Raw genomic sequence first — 17,895 nt, 5'->3', positions numbered from 1 at the left:
GAAGCTGTCACACTTGGGTCAGGGCAGCCGACGGCCAGTCCTTGCACTGCGATGCGATCGTTGTCAGTGTTATACGGCCTTCTGACTTCGCTTTTAGATGAAGATGCGGTGGGCATGTGCAACTCGCGCTCCATTCATTCTCTATAGGGCTGCTGAGCGCTGCGCTAGGCTTGTTCCCAGCAGCACCATAAAGAATGAATGGCGTGACAGTCGGGCATCCAACCTACTGCTCCATTTTTACATGGGGAAAAAAATTCACCGGTCTACCAATCGGTGAAGTTTCAGGAGGACCAGATACCTGCTGATCAGCAAGTTATCACCTATCCTGATAAGTCTTTTCACTGGAAAACCTCTTTAAGTAAGCCCTGGTTAACTCTGCCACATTGTACACAGGCTGTGGTCACCATAATCACCCGCAGTCCAAATACATAACTAGATAATAAATCTTCAAGTTAAGAGACATATGGAAGCACAAGAAGGCACAGAAAAGATCCATGTTGCCATTTGATAAATGATATAGTATTTTCAGCAATGTCTATTTTTTCTTTAACTCACTTATATAGCGCCATTAATTCCACAGTGCTTTACAGACATTATCATCGCTGTCCCCATTGGGGCTCACAATCTAGATTCCCTATCAGTATGCCTGTGGAGTGTGGGAGGAAACCGGAGATCCTGGAGGAAACCCACACAAACACGGGGAGAACATACAAACATCATTAAAATGTTGTCTTTGGTGGGAGTTCATGTAAGGACTCCTATTGAGAAAGTGAAAGGGGTGCACATGCGCCATCGACCCCACCGCCCATTGGCCGATGGACAAACCACGTGACCAGTTAACCGGGGAGATTTAAGGTCCTGGAAGGTACTTCCTACACATCCCCTGATGAAGCGGTTAGGATGACAGCGAAACGCGCGTAGATATCTGTGAGGACCTTCCTCTCTGTGCTGGCTACCCCATTGGTGTCTGTTTCTACTTTTGGTATGTGCTGGGTATCTGTGACAGGATGGTGATCCATCCATCTACACAAAAAATACACGGGTATCTACTTTACACTGAACTACAAATTGTGTTCGATCTTGTTAGCATTACTATTCCTATGTCCTTTTGTGCTCACAAAAACTAGCACTGCGCTCTTTGTTATCGTCTCTGCCCCATTTAAGTGAAGCTGGTTTACCCCGCTTTGTCCCAGCTGTGACTACCTCATGCTATACTGTGACACCATTGGTTGTTCCCAGCCTGATTTCTGTGTTCGTCACATTTTATGGTATTGTCTCTTAATTTTGATAAATGTTTTTTTAACATTTGTATTGAATAAAAATTTGTCTTAACTTTGAATTAGTTTAAGACTCCAGTATTCTCCATGGTTCTTATATGTGCATATGGAGTAATTCTGAAGGTTTTCTCGGAGCACTGTTTCCACTTTCACTCCCTCAATATGATCTTCTTGCCCTATCTCGGTGTTTGTTTATTGTTTAAAAACAGGCAGGGAAATGTTTTACCTCACAGAAAGATTCAGCTGTAATCCCCTGCTGTCCTGTCTGTATACTCTTTTGCTTCCTCCCCTGCCCCGGAGCTGTGGTATGATCAGACCATGTTCCTGTATGGTCAGACACAGTCATTACACAGTACACAGCAGGGGCACATTTATAAGATTATCTCAGCACAGGAACATTTTATTTACACACATCCAATTGTGGAAATTATTATTATTCCAAGATCTATTGATTAAAATGAACTTTCATTCGTGGGAAAACCCCGTAATAGTACACCCCATGCTGTCACCCCCTGTTCAGCGCGGGCTCCGGCGGTGAGCCCACATTGAACCGGGCACATGTCAGCTGATTATTACAGCTGACATGTGCCCGCAACAGCTGCGGGTGGAATCACGATCCACACGCGGCTGTTAACATGTTAAACGCCGCTGTCAATCTCTGACAGTGGCATTTAACATCGCTGCGCAGGAAGCGCGTCACTTACCCTGCCCATCGGTGACCCCATCACGTGATCGCGGGTCACCGATGCGTGGGCATGACAACCCTGGGTCTGCAGCATCACCTCTATGTAGCAGAGGCGATCGGACAGTTGCTGCTTCTAGTCTCCTATGAAGACTATAGAAGCATGCAAAATGAAAAAAAATGTTTTTAAAAAAATATACAAAGTTTAAATCACCCCCCTTTCGCCCCAATCAAAATAAAATTTAAAAAAAACCACATACACATATTTGGTATCGCCGTGTTCAGAATCACCTGATCTATCAATATAAAAAAATAATTAATCCGATTGGTAAACGGCGTAACGAGAAAAAAATTCTAAACGCCAGAATTACGTTTTTTGGTCGCCGCAACATTGCAATAAAATGGAATAACGGGCGATCAAAACACGATATGGTAAAACCAGTAATGTCGTTCAAAAGTACAACTCGTCCTGCAAAAATTAAGCCCTCACACGGACATATTGGTCAAAAAATAAAAACGCTATGGCTCTGGGAACAAGGGGAACAAAAAACAAAAATGCAAAAACGGAAAATCCCAGCCAGGGTCCTTAAGGGGTTAAGTATGCCAAAAAAAATCACAAGTCTCCCACAAACCTGAAACCTAAGCCCGGCAGTAAAGACACAACTCAGGCAATGCTGCAGTTTCAGTAGAGATATAGGAGAATGAATAGAGAACACGCAAGAAAAATCCAACAGGAAACCAATGACCCATAGAAAGTGCTACTTATGAGTACAAGCAAAGGAAACATTCATTATCTGTACTTTAAGAGATATTCCTAAATTACATTGTTGACTCTCAGTTCCAAAGCTAAAATCATACACTTTGCAAATACACTTACCAGTATGTTCCAAAAAAAAGTATCAGTCCTCATTTCTCACTCCTTCTCATTCCCTTCCTCACTCTCGGTTTACCTTACTTACTAGTCACGTCCTCCAGTAGTTCTTTGGTGGCTGAACATGTGCAGTCCCAGTCCCATCTTTTCTAATTCACTCACTGTCTCTCATTAGCAGATAAATCACAGGTGTGGTTTTCCCTTTCTTCAGCTCAGGGCCAACACATGCAAAGAGGAGCTCAGTTCTGCAGTGTCTTCACGCTTCCTTGCAGTCAGTGAGAACCGCTTCACTGAATCACGCTTGCAGTCAGGCATGTGCCAAAGATCCACTAGATCCACTAGTAAAATTGGTGAGCGTTGCATCGGTTATCAATTGATAGCAGAGAAATGTGGGCAGAGGGTTATCTTCTGCCATATGCATCAACAGAGCTGAATTTGCAGTTTCACATCACTGATCTGTCAAAATCAGACATCAAACACAGATCAGCCCTGGTTGAGTTAGTTCTGCGATGCTCCATTGTGCAGGCAGAGCTGAGCGGAGTGTAGGATAACTGATCTCTGCAGGAAATGTGTATACTCTAAGCACAGAATACACTCTGTGCTCTGCTTTATTAGCACTGGCATTTTGTATGCAGTCTTGATGGACATGCAGAAATAATATGCACCGAATTCAGTAAAAGGCACGTGCCACTTAGTGAATTTGGCGCATCACATCAGTAGCGTGCGTCTCGCTAGAAATGTTACTCCAATCAGAAACTGAAGTAACATGTTCGGTGTAAGGTACGCCGCCACTTTTGATGAATTTGTTGGGATGGCATTTGACATGTCCCACCCACTTTGGCAGAGCTGGTGAAAAGTGTTGTGAAAAGGCCAAAAGTTTTCGTTGTGCAAAATTTTTGTGCCTTTTTAAAGTGTTTTAAACCAGAATTCAAGAGTAAACAGTTTGATAAATCGGGGCCTCTATGCTGGAAGCCGGCTGAGAGAGGCTGCACTTCGCACGCTCCAACAAGAGAACAGGAATACAACAGGAGCGTCAAATAGCCTGTGGGGGGCATCTTTTGGGGGCTGATGAGTTATATTGGCACAAATGAATAAGCATGTGTATTAGACCACATTCTGATTTTGTGAATAATCCTCTAAGGCAAGTTCTCACATAGTAGTCAAATCATGTAAGAAATCATGCAGATTTTGGGTCAAAACTGCAAAAATGTGATTTGTTTGCATTGAGTGAATTTGCCGTTAATATTTGTCTATGCAGGGGATTCAGAAATCTGCATCTGAAAAAAATAAGGCTTCAAATGCAATAAAGCTATATTACGAAATTAACTCTTACCGCATGGTGCTGTATCAGTATGCCGCAAAAAGTATGGAATTCCTGTAGGCTGTCGCCCCATCAGCAGAGCCCTTTGATGCAATGTGGTGATGATGGGTTGTTATGACAGTTAGGGGCCTAACAACAGCCCCCAGGTATGTCGTGTACACAACCTTGGCAGTGAGTGGCATGGCCTAAAATTACAATCCACAGGTATCCAATCCAATCAGATGGTCAATTCCACATGTTTTACCAACAGCTTTATCTCCCAATTCCCTCAAACAAAAACATTCACACTGTTTGATCCTTCTCTTCCAGATATGGGAATATGGCAGTACCAAATGACTGTTCAAACAAAGCACAGGTGCTCAGTGCACCCTTGGCATGGCCACACAGTTCAGTGCACCTTCCCACCTACCTTGTGGTCTAAGATCTATTTCACAATGTATGCAGTTTATACTGTAAAATCTGGTAACAGAACTGCTTTATATTCTTATGTAATATATATTATATATTAAAAACTTTCAAAAAGAAAAGGAAAAAAAAGGTTTTCTTCTTATGGAATTTTCAACCCTAAGAAGTGTCATCATCGATAAAGCCAAGGATCAGGGCACTAAACATGCTGTGGCCAGGTGCTTTGGATCTCCGAGAGAGTACCACTCCGTCCTGTAGACCTACAAGACCATCAGCGTCCTGCTGTAAGTCACAATGACATTACTGTATTGTGCTGCCTGGACTAGCACTTTGTATGCTGTGGACAAAAGGACTTGGTCACTTGGTTTAGGCGCGTATAAACTTTTTAAAACTTTTTTGCAGTAGTGGCACCAGGGAGGCAGTATTACTTCTAAAGGGAGATTCATTCTATTTTTTTAAAGAGAACCTTTCAGCTGATATATGCTGCCCAATCCATAGAGAAAAACATAGTTTAATAGCCGCCGGGGACAGAGCCGCACCGGTGACTAGGTTGGTTCCTGGCTCTCCTTGTGTGTATGTATACGGAGATATCTGAAACTTCAGGGCAACGGACGGAGAGAAGTCACCAGGGATCCGCCTCTGCAACTAGTCACTGGCTCTGTCCCCGGCGGCTATTAAACTATGTTTTTCTCTGAAATGCCGCAGCGTTTCCTAGTTAAACATATATGTCCATGGAAGGGGCAGCATGTATCTGCTGTCAGGTTCTCTTTAACAAGTCAATAATATTTTCTAAATGGGGCCCTCAGGGGAGGATTATTTGTGTTACGAAAGCACTCAGGTATTAATACAGGGTTAGGGGGCTCAATACTTGTCTTGCCCCTGGGTACTGAAAACCCATGCAATTGCCACTGTTGGACTCAAATACTGAAATAATCTTTAAAAAAGCTAATCTTTAGGAATTAATAGCACAAATTATGCCGTGCCTTAATGTACTCTACTGTACATATTTAATTAGAACTCATCACATTGAACACGCAGTCCGATCTGCGGACACCATGGAATAGAGAATAAGAAGCAATTATTATATATAAGTTGTATTTTATTCATTTAAATCCCTGTGTGACGGGAGTGGGTGTGGACCCACTGAGCCAAGTGCCGGGCTTACACTGGTGGGGTGTGACTAAGTGTCTACCTAGTTTTCAGTGGAGCCTCTGGTGGTGAGGATAGGCTTGGCAGTTAGGGTAGCCACCAGGTACCACTCCAGGGCAGTCCCCAGACATGCAACAGCTGACTGACGGGTCAGAGGCAGAAACAGAGGTACAGAAGGCAAAGACAGAAACGTGGTCAGACAGTCCGGAATTGGGGCAGGCAGTACAGGATCAGAATACAAAACCAGGGTCAGGAGCGGAGAGGTCAGAAAAAACGATTAAACAAGCTGGGTCAATAACAGGAGAGGCTAAACAGGAAAACACCTTGACAGCGAACTAGAGGTGGACTGCAAACTAGAACCTAAGTTCATGCAAGGTGTGGAGGGAGGAGCAGCCTAATATATCCATAGGCCAGGGAAGCAAAACTCTTCAAAGCAGGGTTAAATTGATCCAGAGTTTGGCTGTGCCTCCCTAAAGCAGGGGGAGACAGCAGGAAGATGCAGCAGTGCTGGGAGGGCTGCAAGACACAACTCAGCGAGACGGCCTGACACATGGAAGAGCAGAACGGTTAACGCAGTGAGTAGGAGGACGCTGAGAAGACTTGCGAGTTCCTGGCAGTGTTTGTATGCATGAGTCCACTGGGCGGGCCTGATAGGGATTAACAGCCATCTCTGCATTCACAGTTATACAGGGAAGACGGTCAATCACTGAGTTGGACCGCCGACTGGACTTGTTTATTAGGCATAGCGCTATTATATTCCGCAGCACTTTACATACATATCATCGCTGTCCCCAATGGGGCACGGGATCTAAATTCTCTATGTCTTTGGAGTGTGGGAGGAAACCTGAGCACCCAGAGGAAACCTACGCAAACATCGTTGCAGATGTTGTCGTTGGTGGGATTTGAACCCAGGACCCCAGCGCTGCAAAGAAACAGTGCTAACCACTGAGCCACCATGCTGCCCGTATAACTCATATGCATATAAGCACCAGGGATTTCAATTAATAAAATGCAAGTACTACTGAATCTTTTCCCACATAATGTCTATCAGTCTGATCAGCTACTCCTGTGCCATAACATCCTGCCTGCAGATCAGATACCATTTTTAACATAAAAGGTTCCCTTTAAAGAAGCTATTGTAGAATCCATATCACACCCAGCTGGAATCACAATGGTCCTCTACCTATTGAAAATCTAAAATGAATTCATTCTGAATCAGAAAACAGCAAAATCAACCTATCCTGGGAAGTGAAGGGTGAAATTATTACCTAGGAGCGGGTACAAGCTGTGGATGGCAGCGCTCTGCACACACCATCAATATCTGTTGCCATAACCAAATGTAAATGTGATCACATTAGGCATGTTGATTAAGAGCTGGTAAAATGTCCTCTTCTCAAATAATGGACATGGCTTGGTAATTATTTTTAGAACGGTGTTGAGGCGAGAGAAGATGGCGACTGCTCTTTCTAGTGTCCCCTTAGATTTCATTACATGTCACATTTCAAGGATATACATGGCTGTTAATTTGCTGTTGATCTTCACACAATTGCCTTTTGTGCCTTCAGTCTGGCACTCAACCTGGCAATAACAATGAAAGTAAATCTAGCAATGACACTACAGCAGGAGTCCCTGGGGCAAAGGCCGGGAACACAAGGCATTAACACAGGGATACATTCAAGTAACAGCGGAATTCCACACCGAACCTCAGGGAACAAGCAGAGCCACATGCAGGAGCACAGGCTGAGCCGGGGACATACACGCGCCGAGCCGGGGACATACACGCGCCGAGCAGGGGACATACACGCGCCGAGCCGGGGACATACACGCGCCGAGCCGGGGACATACACGCGCCGAGCCGGGGACATACACGCGCCGAGCCGGGGACATACACGCGCCGAGCCGGGGACATACACGCGCCGAGCCGGGGACATACACGCGCCGAGCAGGGGACATACACGCGCCGAGCAGGGGACATACACGCGCCGAGCAGGGGACATACACACTCACTTTTTGGATTTTTTTGCAGTACATGAGAAAATAAAAGACAAATGCTGAAGCCTGACCCCCAGAAAATAACCTTAAAGAGTTACCGTTGTTTTATATTTTTTTTCAGAAATCAATAGTGCACATGGAAATAAAAAAAATCTTTGCAATATGAGAAATCCACTTCTTTCTCCTTCATTCTAAAAATTCTGACTTCAAGTGTAACATCCGTTTTCAGTGAATACTGATTTTCCTATTACTGAGATAGGAGATGACAGTCGGTGCTCATAAAGTTCTATGGAGAATAGTAAATGTTATTTCAGGAGAACTTGCACAGAATGTCTGTGTCGGCCTCTAGCTCCTCCCTCCTCCATAGAATTCTAAGAGCACTAACTGTCATCTCCAATCTATTGACTTAATTGAATAAACATTTTAGTAATTTTACCCATGAATTGAAAATAAAAGATCAATCCAGTAGCAAATTTTTCTGATAAGACAAAACACAAAAGTAGCTTATTTTTAAGTGTACTATTAATTTATGCAATAAAAATTAAAATGACGGTTACTCTTTAAATGGTTTGTTCTGATTTGCATAAGTGAATGGGTCCGTGAAAGAAAAAAACAGTCCGCACATTAGATGTCATCTGAGTTGTATATTTCAAAAACCATAAATGGAGTTCATTTGAATTTAGTTCATATCATTGCAGTCTGTAGCCACGTCAGGGGTTTGTCGGAATCTTGTTTTTAGGAGAATTCCAGAGGTGGAACCCCTGAATGCATTGCAGAAACGCAGTCTGATCAGGGCCATGTAGAGTAAGATAACCTAATAATGGAATTTCTATTGTAGGTACAACAAGAGAGAGTATCAGCCAACCTTGATGAATATTGGGCAAACACATCAATTTCGGTAAGACCAGCGCCCATTTGATGAGAAAGTATGGGCATTTTTGCATTTAAACTCCTAATCCTTTTGCACTCGCTGGAGATAAGCTGTCGCCGCCTTACAGAACATATACAAACTCTTGGATGGCTATATATGTGTAAGAAATAGCTCTTGGCCAAATGCCATCTAATGTCTATGGCCAGCCACAATGAGCCCCGGCTGAGCTGTACATGGTTGTAAGCAATGCACGGAAAAATATAAATTCATTACATGATACAAGATGCAACAGTGGCATTTTATCTTCTCAAAGTTCTTGTTCCCTTCAGACCATATCTATTCTCATCTTTCCAGGATAAAAACACTAATACTCTATGATTAGTGCAGACCACCAATGAGTGATCAGTGTCAGTGGGAGACGCTCTTTAAGCAAATCCATTTATGTAACATAAAATTCCAGGGTAATGATGAGAAACATACACACACCACAGGCAAAGCACAACACAAAATACACATTTTTCATTGCCAAGGAATATTAATGTTGCAAACTCCTTCAATCCTTCCTGCAATAGGAGGTCACTATACATCTGGACTGCAGGTCATCTGTAAATCCCTTGTCTAGCTACAGTGGTATGTAAAAGTTTGGGCATCCCTGGTCAAAAATTCTGTTATTGTGAACAGTTAAGCAAACTGAATATGAAATGATCTCTAAAAGGCCTAAAGTTAAAGATCACACATTTACTTTGTATTTTAGGCAAAAAAAAATATATTGTCATTTTTTTCATTTGAAAACTTACAAAAAGGAAAATGGCCTAATGCAAAAGTTTGGGCACCCTGCATGGTTAGTACTTAGTAGCATCCCCTTTTGCAAGTATCACCGCTTGTAAACTCTTTTGGTAGCCAGCCAAGAGTCTCATTTCTTGTTCGAGGGATTTCCATCCATTCTTCCTTGGAAAATTCTTCCAGTTCTGTGAGATTCCTGAGTAGTCTTGCATGCACTGCTTTTTTGAGGTCTAGCCACAGGTTTTCAATGATGTTCAGATCAGGGGACGGTGAGGGCCATTGTAAAACCTTCAGCTTGCTCCTTTTGATGCGTGTTTAGGATCATTATCCATTTGTAGAAGCCATCCTCTTTTCAACTTCAACTTTTTTTTTACTGATGGTGTTATGTTTGCATCAAGAATTTGTTGAAATTTCATTGAATCCATTCTTCCCCGTGCCATTGGCTGCAACACAACCACACATACCTTTGATCATTGTGGCCAAAAAGTTCAAGTCTAACTTCATTGGTGTTGGACTTGTTTCCAAAATTCATTAGGCTTGTTTAAATGTTCTTTTGCATACTTCTAACGCTGAATTTTAGGGTGAGGATGCAGGAGAGGTTTTCTTCTGATGACTCTTCCATGAAGGCCATGGAAGAGGTGGAAATATGTGCAGGTGTCTCTCAACAGTAGAATAATGTACCACCACTGCAGAGTCTACTAAATCTTTCTGAAGGTCTTTTGCAGTCAAGTGGAGGTTCTGATTTAATTACATTTCGAACTGAGGAAAGGGCAACTTGAAAATGCTTTGCTATCTTCTTATAGCCTTCTCCTGCCTTGTGGGCCTCCACCATTTTCACTTTCAGAGTGCGAGGCAGCTGCTTAGAAGAACCCATGGCTGCTGTTTTTAGGCACAAGGTTAGAGGAGGCTGGGTTTTTATAAAGCTGGGAAATTTGTATCACCTGGCCTTTCCTAATGATGATAGTGAACAAGCCATAACCCTAACAGGCGGATTAAGGTCTGAAACCTTGGTTAAAGTTATCTGAGCATAAACATCTCCAAGGGTGCCCAAACTTTTGCATCGGCCCGTTTTTCCTTTTTGTAATTTTTAAAATGTAAAAAAATGACTTTTTTTTGTATTAAAATACAAAGGAAATGTGTCATCTTTAACTTTAGGCCTTTTAGAAATAATTTCATCTTCAACTTGCTTAATTGTTCACAATAACAGTAATTTTGACCAGGGGTGCCCAATCTTTTACATGACACAGTATACCTTATGGACATCGCAGACTGAGGGGGTATCCACTGTAAGCTGCTAGATGCAATGATGATACTAGCATGTATGGCACAAGACCTATGGGTACAGCGATTGGCTGCAGCAGTCACATGGATGAGCACCATGAGACGCTGCAAAAAAGTAAACAAAGACCAGCAGAGGCCACCAGAGAGGCAGGGGGTTGCCGAGTGAGAAAAGATTCCATTTATCACATTTCCTACTGCTAGAGTTTAAAGAGGATTTTTCCAATAAGCTCCATTAGTATTTAAAAAAACCCTGTTTATTTTCCCTGCCCAGGTCCAGTGGCGAGTCTCCACCCCTGCAGATAACTAAGCACAGCAGCTCTGCCGATGTAGACGGCACAAGCCGCTCATAGCCGCTGAGCTCACTGATTGGCCACCACTACAGCCAATAAGGACATGACAATATCAAATACAGGTGATTCTCACAAAATGATGTCACTTGTGGGGGGTTTCCACTGTTTAGGCACATCAGGGGCATATCCGCTAATTATTCAAGCAAATTTTACAATCAAAAAGTCAAATGGCGCTCCTTCCCTTCCGAACCCTGCCGTGCGCCCAAACAATGGTTTTCCTCTACATATGGGGCATCTGCTTACTCAGGAGAAATTGCACAACAAACAGCATGGTGCAATTTCTCCTGTTAGCCTTAGGCTATGTGCCCACGATGCACAAATGCTCAGGATTTTTTCCTGAACGTTTCTGCATCTCCCTGGCAGAAAAAAACGCATGCGTTTTCCTGCCAGGGACATGCGGATGTGAAGCGTTCTTCACATGCATTTCCGCATGCGGGTTGACAAGCGCTTTCCAAGCGATTTTAGCATCACTTGGAAAGTGCTTGTCAACTTGGTCACACTATATAAATTCATGCAAACGGCATGGATTTATATACTGTGACCCGAGAGAATGTCAAAAAATAAAAAAATAAACGTATACTCCGATGGCCCCCGCAGTCTTGATTTCCTCCGTCCCGGCTGCCGGCAGCGGTAGAGTGAAGGACCTGCTAACGTCAGCTCGCGTGACCCGTCACATGACTCTGACATCAGCGCAGGTCCTTCATTCCATCGCGAACTGCTGCCAAGCAAGGAGGAGCGCACCGCGGGCCGCCAGAAGGTAAGTATATATTTATTTTTTATTTTATTCTTTTTTTTTTTTACAGTTTTCAATGGTACCCAGGTCCGGAGGAGAGTCTGGGTACATCCGCACATTAGAACGCATGGAATGCGCATCTACTTATGCAGTGATGCGTAATCCATGCGTTCTAATGCAAGTCAATGGCGGCGAAAACACAGCACTTCCTCAAAATATTTGCTAGTGCTGCGTTTTTTTTCCGCAATGATAATCCGCAGCAGAAATTTCCGCAGCATGTGCACAGCACATGCGGATTATCATTGGGGAACATGGCAGGCCTTCTACCAAGCGTTTTTTAAGCGTTTCTGCAGCATTTTTGCAGCTGCGGAAACGCTTAAAAAACGCATCGTGGGCACAAAGCCTTATGAGAATGCAAAATTGGGGGCTGAAAAACATTTTTGTGAGAAAAATGTGAACATTTATTTTTACGGCTCAATGTTATAAACTTCTGTGAAGCACCTGGGGGTTCAAGGTGCTCACCACACATCTAGATAAGTTCCCTGAGGGGTCTAGTTTCCAAAATGGTGTCACTTGTGGGGGATTTCCAATGTTTAGGCACATCAGGGGCTCTCCAAACGCAACATGGCGTCCGCTAATTATTCAAGCAAATTTTACATTCAAAAAGTCAAATGGCGCTCCTTCTCTTCCGAGCCATGCCGTGTGCCCAAACAGTGTTTATTCCCCACACATGGGGTATCTGCGTGCTCAGGGGAAATTGCACAACAAATTTTGGGGTCCATTTTTTCCTGTTACCCCTGCGAAAATAAAAAAAAATTGGGTCTAAAGTAACATTTTTGTGAAAAAAGTTAAAAGTTCATTTTTTTTCTTCCACATTCCAAAAATTCCTGTGAAGCACCTGAAGGGTTAATAAACTTCTTGAATGTGGCTTCGAGCACCTTGAGGGGTGCAATTTGTAGAATGGTGTCACTTTTGGGTATTTTCTGTCATAAAGACCCCTCAAAGTCACTTCAAATATGATGTGGTCCCTAAAAAAATGGTTTTGTAAATTTTGTTGGAAAAATTAGAAATCGCTGGTCAACTTTTAACCCTTATAGCTCCTTAATAAAAAAAAATTTTGGTTCCAAAATTGTGCTGATATAAAGTAGACATGTGGGAAATGTTATTTATTAACTTTTTTGTGTGACATATCGCTCTGATTTAAGGGCATAAAAATTTAAATTTTCAAAATGTTCGCCAAATTTCTGTTTTTTTTTTCACAAATAAACGCAAGTAATATCAAAGAGATTTTACCACAATCATGAAGTACAATATGTCACGAAAAAACAATCTCAGAATCAGGGGGATCCTTTGAAGCGTTCCAGAGTAATTACCTCATAAAGTGACAGTGGTCAGAATTGTAAAAATTGGCCTGGTCTTTAACATGCAAACCATCCTCGGGGGTAAAGGGGTTAATGAAAAAAAGTACAAAAAAAACAGATGTTTCGGTCACTATGTGCCTTCATTGGTGTACAGTATATTGCTACCAGATGTAAGAGGGAAAAATATCCCAGTGGTGCGGTAGCTTAAGAACAGAGGTGAGTAGATCAGATATCTGGCGTTATGAACGCGGTATCCACCGCTTGTTCTTTGTGGATGCCAGAAAGTACTGGCTACCGCACCTCCGGGATATGAAGGTCCATAGTGACCGAAACGTCTGTTTTTTGTACTTTTTTCATTAAAGAATATATATAAAAAAATTTATTGAGTCATACGATTGCTAAGTTTATATATCTATGATTTTGTGTTTGGCCCCTACTTGACCACCAACCCCACCAAGAGTGCGGTAGTCTTTTACACAATGCTAAAGAAGCTGGCTGTTCACACAGTGCTGTATCTAAGCATATTAATGGAAAGTTGAATGGAAGGAAAAAGTGTGGTAGAAAAAGGTGCACAAGCAACCGGGATAACCGCAGCCTTGAAAGGATTGTTAAGAAAAGGCCATTCAAAAATTTGAAGGAGATTCACAAGGAGTGGTCATTGCTTCAAGAGCCACCACACACAGACGTATCCAGGACATGGGCTACAAGTGTCACATTCCTTGTGTCAAGCCACTCATGACCAATAAACAATGCCAAAGAGCCAAGGAGAAAAAGACCTGGACTGTTGCTCAGTCGTCCAAGGTGATGTTTTCAGATTAATGTAAATTTTGCATTTCATTTGGAAATCAAGGTCCCAGAGTCTGGAGGAAGAGTGGAGAGGCCACAATCCAAGCTGCTGGAGGTCTAGTGTGAAGTTTCCACAATCAATGATGGTTTGGGGAGCCATGTCATCTGCTGGTGTAGGTCCACTGTGTTTTATCAAGACCAAAGTCAGCGCAGCCGTCTACCAGGAAATTTTAGAGCACTTCATGCTTCCCTCTGCCGACAAGCTTTCTGGAGATGGAAATTTCATTCTCCAGCAGGACTTGGCACCTGTCCACACTGCCAAAAGTACCAATATCTGGTTTAAAATCAACAGTGTCACTGTGCTTGATTGGCAGCAAACTCGCCTGACCTTAACCTCATAGAGAATCTATGGCGTATTGTCAAGAGGAAGAAGAGAGACACCAGACCCAACAATGCTGACAAGCTGAAGGCTGCTATCAAAGCAACCTGGGCTTCTATAACACCTCAGTAGTGCCACAGGCTATTCGCCTCCATGCCACGTCGCATTGATGCAGTAATTGATGCAAAAGAAGCACTGACCAAGTATTGAGTGCATTTACTGAACATACATTTCAATAGGCCAACATTTCGGATTTTAAAATAATTTTTCAAGCTGGTGTTATAAAGTATTCTAATTTACTGAGATAATGACTCTCTACTATCACGCTCATAGGTCTGTGAAGCAGAACGATCTCACCCAGAGGGAGGTTGAGAGACTCACTGACATGCTTCCATAGCAATCTGTTCTCTGCGCTGTCAGACTTGTATGAGGGAGATTATGTTGTGCACACTGGGGGTGGCGAGTTGGGGGGCCTCTTATGATGACTTGAGCTGCGCAAACTCGACCAGCTGATCGCCTACTACGAGGACGTAATGGAATGATGCAAGGGGCGCTAGGGCGCATACTTCAGGAGATAAACGCTTGGCATTTATTGAATACAGTATCATTTTTAATAAATGTAAATTACATTTTCTGCTTGGTTAAAAAGTATTCTTAAGGGTATGTGCACACGATGCAGAAATGCTCAGGATTTTTTCCTGAGCGTTTCTGCATCTCTCTGGCAGGAAAAAACGCATGCGGATTGTACATGCGGTTTCCTGCCAGGGACATGCGGAAATGAAGCGGTCTTCACTTTCATTTACGCATGCGGGTTGACAAGCGCTTCCCAAGCGATTTTAGCATCACTTGGAAAGTGCTTGTCAACTTCACACTATATAAATCCATGCAACCGGCATGGATTTATATAGTGTGTGATGTCAAAAAATAAAAAATAAATCTATACTTTACCCTCTGATGGCCCCCGGTGTCCTGCTTCATCGGTCCCGGCTGCCGGCAGTGAAGACTGTAGGACCTTCCGACGTCAGCGTCACGTGACCCGTCACATGACTCTGACGTCAGCGAAGGTCCTTCATTCAACCGCGAAGTGCGCGGGAAGCCGGCAGGACGCAGCGCGGGCCGTCAGAAGGTGAGAATATATATATTTTTTATTTTATTTTTTTTTTAATGGTACCTGGGTCTGGATGAGAGTCCTCTCCTCCACACCCGGGTACCATCCGCACATTAGACCGCATGAAAAGCGCATCAACATATACAGTGATGCGGATTCCATGCGGTCTAATGCAAGTCAATGGCGGCAAAAGAGCAGCGTTTCCGCAAAATTAATTGACATGCTGCGGATTTTTGACCGCAGCGTTTACGCTGCGGAAAAATCCGCATCATGGGCACAGCACATGCGGATTTCCATTGGGGAACATTGCTGCCCTTCTACCATGCGTTTTTCATGCGTTTCCGCGGCGTTTACGCAACTGCAAAAACGCCGCGGAAACGCATGAAAAACGCATCGTGTGAACTCAGCCTTACGGTGGCACAACCCCTTTAATTTTCTTAAAAACTCCTGGAAAGCCCCATTACAAATACAGGTCACTTTCAGGATAGACTCGCACACTATGACATGAGCTATGCTTTGTGCTGTCTGCTCACTGGAAATTCTACGAGCAGTCATGACAGTCTGGAAGAGATTGGGGGTACGGGTACAATCGATAGCTCTACCTGCAATTCAGTGCACTCTTGGCCAAAAAAATACAAACACAAAGTTGGCAGACTGGTTGTTACAGAGTACATCTAATTGACAAGGTGCAGCCAAGATCCGATGCACAGATTTAGACCTGCTAAACCTGAAAAGTCTCCAGTGAAGTCCTGAAGCGTCTGCATAAAGTATCCGACAAAACACTATGGTGCTGGCGACTATCACTAAAGAACTAAACATTGTCATTCAATAAGAAAAGTCCTCAACAACACAGCGAGATGGCCCAAAATTGCAAGATCTAGCAAATTTAAAGTCTCCATACATTTTATTTGACCTTCTGTTTTAGTTCCCGGCCTCTCTGGTTCCTATAAATCAGTCTAATAGAACTGAATAATAACCAAAATGTGCCATCAATAAAGAAGTGAATCACCTAACACCTGAACCATCATGCTCTTAACCTTTTCTATCTACCCCTGGAACAACACTCCAACGCCTGGGGGACCCTCTGGGACCCCGCTGCTCGGTTATCACAGGACAGCAGCCAATAATGGGATACGGTACAGAGGTCAGGCTCTCTTTAACTTTCCATTGTTAACAGGTCAACTAGCCAGGGGGAAGAAGCAGCACGGATCTTGGAGGTTAGGCATCGGGTTATGCTAGCCACAAGCAATTAAGGAGCAATACGCTTTGTATCTATGGCAACAATCCAATTGTTCTTGATCGGGAAATGTAATGAATTACAATAGTTCTTGGATGTTGGTCAAAAATGTAACAATAGCCATGTCCACGTAGAGTAATCCAGAAGGGAACGATTACCACTTCTGTGTCCTCCTGTAACTCACTCTGGATTTTATAGCTTATTGGAACACTGGATACATTACATCAGGGGTGAAAAACCAGCGGCCCTGGGGGCCACATGTGGCTCTAGATGTCGGTGTGGCACTCAGTTATATGGTCACATACATGCCTGCCAGTGCATAGGAGTATAAGGTAGCACCATAGGGATGGGTAACTATCAATGGTGCACAGCGTGGCCATGTCATCATCTAAGTAAGGAGTACATGAAGTAAAGAAGTGGACATGTATCAGGGCTGCCTTAAACATTGTAGTATATGGAAGAAGGGAAACACTCAGCTGTGTCAGTGTCTCGTATACGCTACAACGGAAAAAGCCGAATCCATGTTCTCTTCTTTTCTGGGTTGTGAACGGAAAAGAAGATGACCTCTATACTCATGATAGGTGGAAGTCCCAAAAATGGAATCGGCACAGATTAGATATTTATGTTCTGATGTTTCATTGCGGCCCACGGTGTTGGTTCAGTCTGACAATGTGACCCTCAGACCATAAAAGTTTGTGCGCCCCTTACATGAACATCTAATCCCAAATATTTAAACTTACACATCTATAAAAAAGATTTATGAGAAATTCTAGAAAAGGCCAACCAATATTACGTTTTTAACGTTCTACTTTTTGGGTGCCCTGAAAAAAAAAAATCACAGAAGTCAGAATATCACATGGACACACGGATTTGCACCCACAGACCTTTGGCACTACTTTCATTCAATTTTCATTGCTGGAAACCAGACACAAATGTCAGAGATTTCACCTAATGGAGATCGAGGAATGGCAGTGTGGGTTTAGGTCCATATAGTAGTGCCCTTCGTTCTGGAAACTGGTGTTGGTATGAGTCCAGGCAGCACGGTGGCTCAGTGGTTAGCACAGCAGCCTTGCAGAGCTGGAGTCCTGGGATCAAATCCCACAAAGGACAACATCTGAAAGGAGCTTGTATGTTCTCCCCATGTTTCCTCCGGGTTCTCAGATTTCCTTCCACACTATAAAGACATACTGATAGGGAATCTAGATTGTGAGCCCCAATGGGGACAGTGATGATAATACCTGTAAAGCTCTGTGGAATTAATGGTGATATACAAGTGAATAAAATAAAATTCTACAACGATGTTTGGTGG

The 17,895-nt window shown here is 43.2% G+C and overlaps 1 protein-coding gene across 1 annotated transcript in view; it reads right to left on the bottom strand.

Annotated features, from left to right (window-relative positions):
- LOC141265199 (ubiquitin-conjugating enzyme E2 E1) overlaps positions 1 to 17,895 on the bottom strand; it is a 46,543-nt gene that overhangs the window by 8,842 nt on the left and 19,806 nt on the right. The window lies entirely within an intron of this gene.

The sequence above is a fragment of the Phyllobates terribilis genome, unplaced genomic scaffold (assembly GCF_046119375.1).
Source record: "Phyllobates terribilis strain yellow unplaced genomic scaffold, ASM4611937v1 Scaffold_4__5_contigs__length_816908805, whole genome shotgun sequence".
Taxonomy (NCBI): Eukaryota; Metazoa; Chordata; class Amphibia; order Anura; family Dendrobatidae; genus Phyllobates; species Phyllobates terribilis.
The sequence above is the reverse complement of the archived record's forward strand: the minus strand, read 5'-3'. Positions and strand labels throughout refer to the sequence as shown.